Below are 7,500 nucleotides of genomic sequence, written 5' to 3' on the forward strand. Positions count from 1 at the left end.
GTAAACTGTATAATGTCCTATCTTTTAATCACTGTCATAATAATGTACACAATGTTTGCTAAACAAAATGCAATGTTTTTCATACCACATAGCATAGACGCTTACTTGTCAGGAAGGTTCACACGTTTCAGATAAAAAAAACATTACGGCTACACACAAAAAGGCCCCCAAGCACCAAAGCACAGTCTGCCAAGCTCCTTGTGGAAGAGTAGGAAGTGAAGACATAAATGCACCCGAACACAGGAAGTGGGCGTGGTCTATGATCCTAACACAACACTTACGATTTTTTCTTCGCTTAACCGCTGCAGCTTTTGCCTTTTTAACTTTTAAAGTCCTTCTTTTGTCAATACAGAGAGTAAGAGAGTATTGTTCAGTTATATGTTTTTTTGTGTTAGTGGTGCTTGGTATGTCGGCCACAGATCGGGAAGATTAGATGAGCTGGCATGGACGTCGCCAATTCACGTCCAGTCATGCGCTACGTGATTCCCTCTGTCGTAGACCAGTTTTGGTGAGTAACGGATTACTTGAGCCATCGTGTGTCCTAAATACCCGGGTTTCTTGACAGGGGCCACGGTAACGGTAATGGTTGACCCTGCTGATCTCTGCGACGCCGGGTCACCTTGGCAGGTCAACGCGACGCCGCTAAGCAAAATAAGCGCGCTCTTGTTCACCGTTTCGCAATTAAGATGTCATTTACGGGCCCTGCAGCCGACTGGGCCGCCGCGGTGTCGCCACAAAGGGCTCTGATGTACCTGTCATACGAGGCGGGAGGATTTGAGAGGAATTTGGTGAACCGACAGAAACACCATTTTTGTCATTTGTTTAATTCCAGGAGGTTTATTTTGCATTTTCTGCAAACACATAATCTTCACTTTATAATCTTCACTTTATCTGCCTCGCGCGTGCCCACAGCAAAGTGGGAATCAATCGTAACAAAGGCGTTTATCAGGCTATCCGGACGATGCTACACTGCCTATGAATGGCACGCATGATCAAAGCAAAACCGTCTCTAAAGCTGTGCCCTCCTGGCACTAGCAAGATGCCCGTGTTCCTGGCGAGTTGAAGCAGCGATTACTGGTTCTCTTTATTTCCAGGAAGAATTGCGTGTCGAAATTTGAAAACCGACTGAACTCATCTTAGTAAATGAGAAAGAGAAAAAGAGATAGGGGGTTATTCATATAGACACATAGCATTTATAAACATCATCAGGCTTACTGAGAGATTTCCTATTCTTTATAAGTAGCCACTCCGTTTCCTTATGTCGAACACTGTCAGTACATACCCTAAGTGACTTCTATAGTTTCATTTTTTTTATTCTTTCTATTACGCAGCCTTACATCTTGAATGTATCAACATACGTTTCAACTGAATGGATGTCAGCAACTGACGATAAATCTTTCTAAGACTAAGATATGCATGCAGTATGCTGAAGACCATGTTTGCTACCGGGTATTTTTTAGTCAAGTTGCTACTTCCAGTCCCTGGCGACGACGAGCGGGAGCGGAGCGGGGCATAGCCACGCCTCAGGCCTAGATGAGGAAAGAAATCAACACGACTTCGTTTTTTTTCTGATCTGAAGTGGAAGCCCAAAATTGGTTGGTAAACTTCACAATTTTGTCTGAACCCCGTCATTGAGATCAAATCGTCACATTTAACACACACGTAGATATCGGCTTTTTTGAGAGAGACCGCAGGAAATGTCATTCAAATAAAGGCCTAACACACATCCCAGCAAATAAATTAATGCTTCCGAGTTACCGGGGGCCATGCTACCCAGATTACAATACCAATAAAGAAACACAGGAAAAGAAAAGCCTAATAAAACACCAAATTCACCACGATAAAAGAACTTTCCGAACGTTCAGCACACCCACCGTCCGCACTGCAAAAGTATTGAGCGACAGCAACCGCGCCGAAACCGCAGCAACGAGAATGCGGTCGACAGGGAAACATTACATGGTGGGCGGCGACCTCGGGGTTACTGGCCGAGGCGGGGTGCTGTCTCGGCCCGTGGGAGGGGGAGGGAGAGGGAGGAAAAGGAGGAGAAGGGGGAGGGGGAGACGGAGGAGAAGAGGAGTGGGGAGGGGGAGGGGATGGAAATGCCGATCGCTGGGGTACTCGGGAAAAGGAATAGGCATCTGCGTTTACGTTCGTGGTTCTGTTTGCTTTTAAAGTTTGTCGACGGTATTAGCTTTCGTTTTTAATTCTCTGATTTTAATTAATATTATTTTTACAGTATTACGTTAAAGGTTGCAACACATATTGTCTGGATGTGCTCGTAAATATGTGTAAATATATCTATAAACGTGTTTGTATCTCAGCTCGGATAAAAATATGTCAAAGCACGAAAAGGAAAGAGAAAGCGAAGAAACTCGGATGAAATGAAACGAAAATTAAAATGAGAATAGAAACCGAAAGTACTGGGGGGGGGAGGAGAGAGGGACACCTAGACGAAAGGGAAGGTGCGAAGAGGGTTACCAGCCAACACAGGGAAAGACCGACCTTCCTCCCCTAGCAACCAGCTCGGGTCTTCGCAAACAGCGAGGAATAAAGGAAGAAAAAACAGCACGCATTGCCATTTGCAAGAATTGACTATACTAAGCACCGGTGGTGGAAACTGTGAGGATGTTAGCATGTCGTGGGTCGATTCCTGGTGGAAGAAAAGGCATTTTGACGCCGTAAAAAAGGTGACTGGGGTAATTCTCATTTTGTTATATGTGTTATCAAAATTTCAGCGATGGCATTATAAGGAAATAATAATGATAATATTGATGATAATGATAATATACTGCTATCACTTCTACAATCGATATGGCAATGAGGACAATAAATGCAAAATTTACAATTATGATGATGAGTATCATAATAGTAACCGTAATGATACTAAGGCTGCCACTGCTAACGTTGGTAGTACTATTAGAATAACTAAATAATGGTAATAATAATAAGGGTGATTATTACAGCGATGATAACAATTACTCGGTTAAGATAAAAAAAAATTTAATTTGCTGTAAAATACAGGAAGTTGTAGTTTAGTGACTGTAATTTGCATTGATAGTCTGCATCGCGAGCTCATTCTTCACAAAGATTGCATTACAGTAGTTACTGATAATATAATTCCTTCGTGGGATTGCGCCTTCGAGAGCTCTATTAACCATCATGGTTTTGTTGCACTGACTTCAAGAGGAGACTAGGGTGCAATGTGTTGCTGATAATATAAGAAATAAAAGGCTTTATTGATCTGTGCAATTGTTTCGTTTTATTATACTTTTTCATTGCAAGATGTTTAGCGTAAATACCGCTAGATATTATAATTGTTTCGTTTTATTATACTTTTTCATTGCAAGATGTTTAGCGCAAATACCGCTAGATATTCTAAATTCACTGACTCAAAAATTAGTGCAAATGCGAGGAAACACGATATATATATTTATGAGTTTTAGTATTTGGAATTTGATGAGAGGTACATATAAATTCAAAGTAGAGATGGGGGAAACAACCTCGTTGAATAACATATCATTCCTGAGGTAAAGTTTAAACGTTCATTTATTAAAATTTATTGACCCATGAAGGAAACAAGTCTCATTTGCCTCATATACAGCAGCATAACATATTGCACTTTAAATACAATACAGTGCTCACAGCAACGAGGAAAAGTTACATCAAGAAACATCACCAATACATCAAATTAACACACGGTATAACAATATGTAGTCGAGTGCCACGCCATTAAGAAATATCGCTAACTGAGAGAGTATGAACGTGACAACTTTTAAATGGATGCTTGATACAAGCACCATATTCATGATGAGGAGTAAATTGATATAGTAAGATGTGATTTAGCTTCCGTGAGTTTACTATTCCTGGAATAGTAAACTAGCTGGAATACAAACTTATAGCAGATTCCATGAAATCTTCACAATATATAATGTAGAGAAATGATCCACGAGAACTAAGGGTGATTTCTTTCGGTTCGCTCGCGGATGGGAAGAGCTACATCCGAGGGCAGAGGGGCGTTTGCAGGGCTGGCAGGTACGATATTCGGTTGACGTTTGCTCCTGGAGGATTGGGGGGGGGGGGGGTTGAGAGTCAGTTGCCAGAGGGAGTCCGGGATCCGTGCAGGGGTCGAGCAGCCACAAGTCGATCGGGGAGACGGAAGGTTGGGTGCCTGCCCCTGGTACAGAGCCGTAGCTTCTTACCAGGGGCAGACACTGGCAAGTGTCCCTCGCCCCTGCCGCCGCTGGGTCATCTCATTACTGAAAATTAATTATTGGTGTAATATACGACTTATAATTTTGCTGTTATCCTCACTAGAAAGGTGACGTCTTCTGATTAACTAAGATGCGTAAAACTGATTAGAAGACGTGTTTAAACGTGATCCTAAAAGCTTCTGGCTAACTATTTTCAACCTGAATGCACATACTAATTTTCTTGTAAGAAAAGTACAGAGGCATCATAAATGATATGAACAAATTGTACCCGAGATTACTTACTCCACTGGCAAATCTTTTTTAAAATTACTAATGAGTTCGCTTGTTTTTTTTTTCAAAACAGACATGATAATTATTTCTATCGACGATACTTAATGAGCATTACCAAATCAAGATCATCGAAAAAATCATTTGCATAGGCTCAACTTACATGTCATACTAGTTAACACACGTTTACCATCATTAACTATTTTGGCCTGTTGGCTGCAACATAAATTTCGGAACCCAATTTTGCACAGATAAGTGACTTGTACGATAACACAGGGCAGGTTTGATTTTTTTTTGTTTCAGAAACGAGTCTTTCGCCATATTCCTTGAAACAAATATAAAACGATATATCTTACCAATGAGTTTTGTTCATCCGGACCTCAGCTGAGATCGAGTTGTAACTGTCACAAGGGTAAGAGCCGCTCGCTTAAGAATCAATGCTTGCTCGACGTGCCAGGTCTCGCTACCCGTTGTTAACAGCTAAGTAACAAGTGAAATATCAACAGGAGAATCTTGCATATACGTTCGATATATATTGTTTGTAATACTAACACATCTGATGTATTATATGATGTAAATGTTGCATTACTATTTGATTAATTAATCATCATTTCAAAAAGCAAATACATGGCAATGAAGACCTTGCAAAGAGTGGCGTAAGACTTCTGTAACATTTTTTCCGGTTATACTAGCGCTTTATATGAGTCACCCTTGCATGTCGGCCCACTTGTTGGCCGTTTTCTTTGTCTGACAAGATGGAATACGTTCACGACATACACTTTTTCTGTTGCGTAAATTTCTCCTGTTGACTATTATTGTAAGGCATTTGTCTTCATAATATATATGTGTGTGTGTGTGTGTGTGTGTGTGTGTGTGTGTGTGTGTGTGTGTGTGTGTGTGTGTGTGTGTGTGTGTGTGTGTGTGTGTGTGTGTGTGTGTGTGTGTGTGTGTGTGTGTGTGTGTGTGTGTGTGTGTGTGTGTGTGTGATATATATATATATATATATATATATATATATGATATATATAATATATATATAATATATATATATATAATATATATAATATATATATATACACATATATATCTATATCTACCTTACTATATGTGCTTCAGCGTGTGTGCGTATCACACACCACCAGAAGCAAAAAATTACCAAATAGTAGACTAATCGACGAGTAATTCAGTTGAAAAACATACGGAGTATGAACGTGATATCGTGATGACCTGCTGCAGGTTGTTGCAGGCGCAACGAAACGTATGGGAACCACAGCTGACGTCATCATCCGTACATGTGGGGGTGACTCACATAAAGCGCTTACTTTATCGGAGAAGCGTGTGAAATACACGAATCTTACACCATGTTAGTCAAACTTTTCTTCTATACAAATTACGATAATACTAAAATACAAATACTAACTCGATATCTTATTTTATATATATATATATATATATATATATATATATATATATATATATATATATATATATACTGATCTAATTCGCTACACAAAAGATATAGAAATTATTATTCTCTTGCTGAAAATCCACACGGTCATGCTCTGGTGGCAACGGGTAGCGATACCTGGCACCTGCGTAACATCGATTCCAAAGCGACGGTTCCTTGTCGTGTCCAGTTACGGCTCGATCTCAGGATCGCAATGAACGTAACACACGAGTGATATTTCTTATTCAAATTTTTTTTAAAGGGAATAAGATGATGTAACTTTCAGAAATCTCTAAACAACTTTTTTGTTTTTAGCAGACCTTTATGTAGCACAGTAAAGATAACATTATGGCTAGAGACAGTGCATGATTAAATGGCAGAGGCACAAAGCAGCATTTTCAATCTGTACGTTTTTTTTTTTTTTTTCAAAAGTTTAATAGTTTTTTTTTTTTTTTTTTTTAAGCCGTATAAAACTTTATTTTGGTAAATGATTGTTTAAACTGGACCTTGCTGCATTAGAATTTTTTTCTTTTTTTCTGATTGAAGTAGTCCGGGTTTCTCAGTAGTCACCTGGTAATAGGCCCATAAGGAGTTATCGTGATGTAGTGTGTTGCGTGATTAACAGTGTAGAAGAGGATATAGTAGGTTATACATTATAGATATGAATAAGTGAGCAGGAGTACCCGTAATGCTATATAACTATCTTGGCGGGGATGAAAGGCATATGATGTCAAAAGAATACTCTGAACTTAGCATGAGTGTCGAGAGGGACGGCATGTATTTCAAATCTACTGTAGTTATGAGGCCTGATACTATCTAGTATCATATCCTTTGAGACACTGGTGTCAAACACGGGGGCCGCGGACCGCAAGTGGCCCGCCACACTCCTAGTGCGACCCGCGGCACACTTGCTGTTGCAATCGTACAATCGGTAGGTCTCTGTGATTAATTAGGCCATCCTTCGTCTTTTATTATCACTTACACTCTTACAGGTTCATTATTCTTATTAATATCATCATCATTCTGCCTTAATAAGATACGGCTTTGATATACTTAAGATTATCTAGCCCGCACGCTTTATACTAAAGGAGTTTGGGAGCCTTGTTCTGCAATTTGTTTTCCTCTCGTTTATCTCAAAGCAACATTGATTACTACCAATGAATGCAGCACACCGTGTCGCCCTGGCCAACCAGTGGGCCCTCAGAGTCAATATAATTTGTATCCACCTATCATAGTCACACACACACACACACACACACACACACACACACACACACACACACACACACACACACACACACACACACACACACACACACACACACACACACACACACACACACACACACACACAATCACACTCACATATACACGCACAAATATCTATATTTGTATCATTCTTGATCTGTCTATTATTCATCCATTTGTCTGTCTGTCTATCTATCAGTCCATCTGTAAATTAAATTATTGACATCGTACATTAATTACAATAATATTCAAGTTGATAATATTATTATTAATTATAGTAATCAATACTACTAATAATACTTATAACACTAAGCAGAAACACAGTAT

General features: G+C 39.7%; 1 protein-coding gene and 1 long non-coding RNA gene across 2 annotated transcripts in view; one reads left to right on the forward strand and one right to left on the reverse strand.

Annotated features, from left to right (window-relative positions):
- The window catches only part of LOC119575178, a gene marked incomplete in the record, with an annotated part of 31,023 nt that overhangs the window by 4,420 nt on the left and 19,103 nt on the right, over nt 1-7,500 (forward strand). The window contains 1 exon segment of the mRNA XM_037922667.1: nt 1,479-1,595.
- On the reverse strand, nt 3,529-4,964 carry LOC119575181. The gene is made up of 2 exons (XR_005228954.1): nt 4,835-4,964; nt 3,529-4,256 (listed from the first exon to the last, which is right to left on the reverse strand). It is a non-coding gene; the product is annotated as an uncharacterized LOC119575181 (long non-coding RNA).

The sequence above is a fragment of the Penaeus monodon genome, chromosome 7 (genome assembly GCF_015228065.2).
Source record: "Penaeus monodon isolate SGIC_2016 chromosome 7, NSTDA_Pmon_1, whole genome shotgun sequence".
NCBI classification, from domain to species: domain Eukaryota; kingdom Metazoa; phylum Arthropoda; class Malacostraca; order Decapoda; family Penaeidae; genus Penaeus; species Penaeus monodon.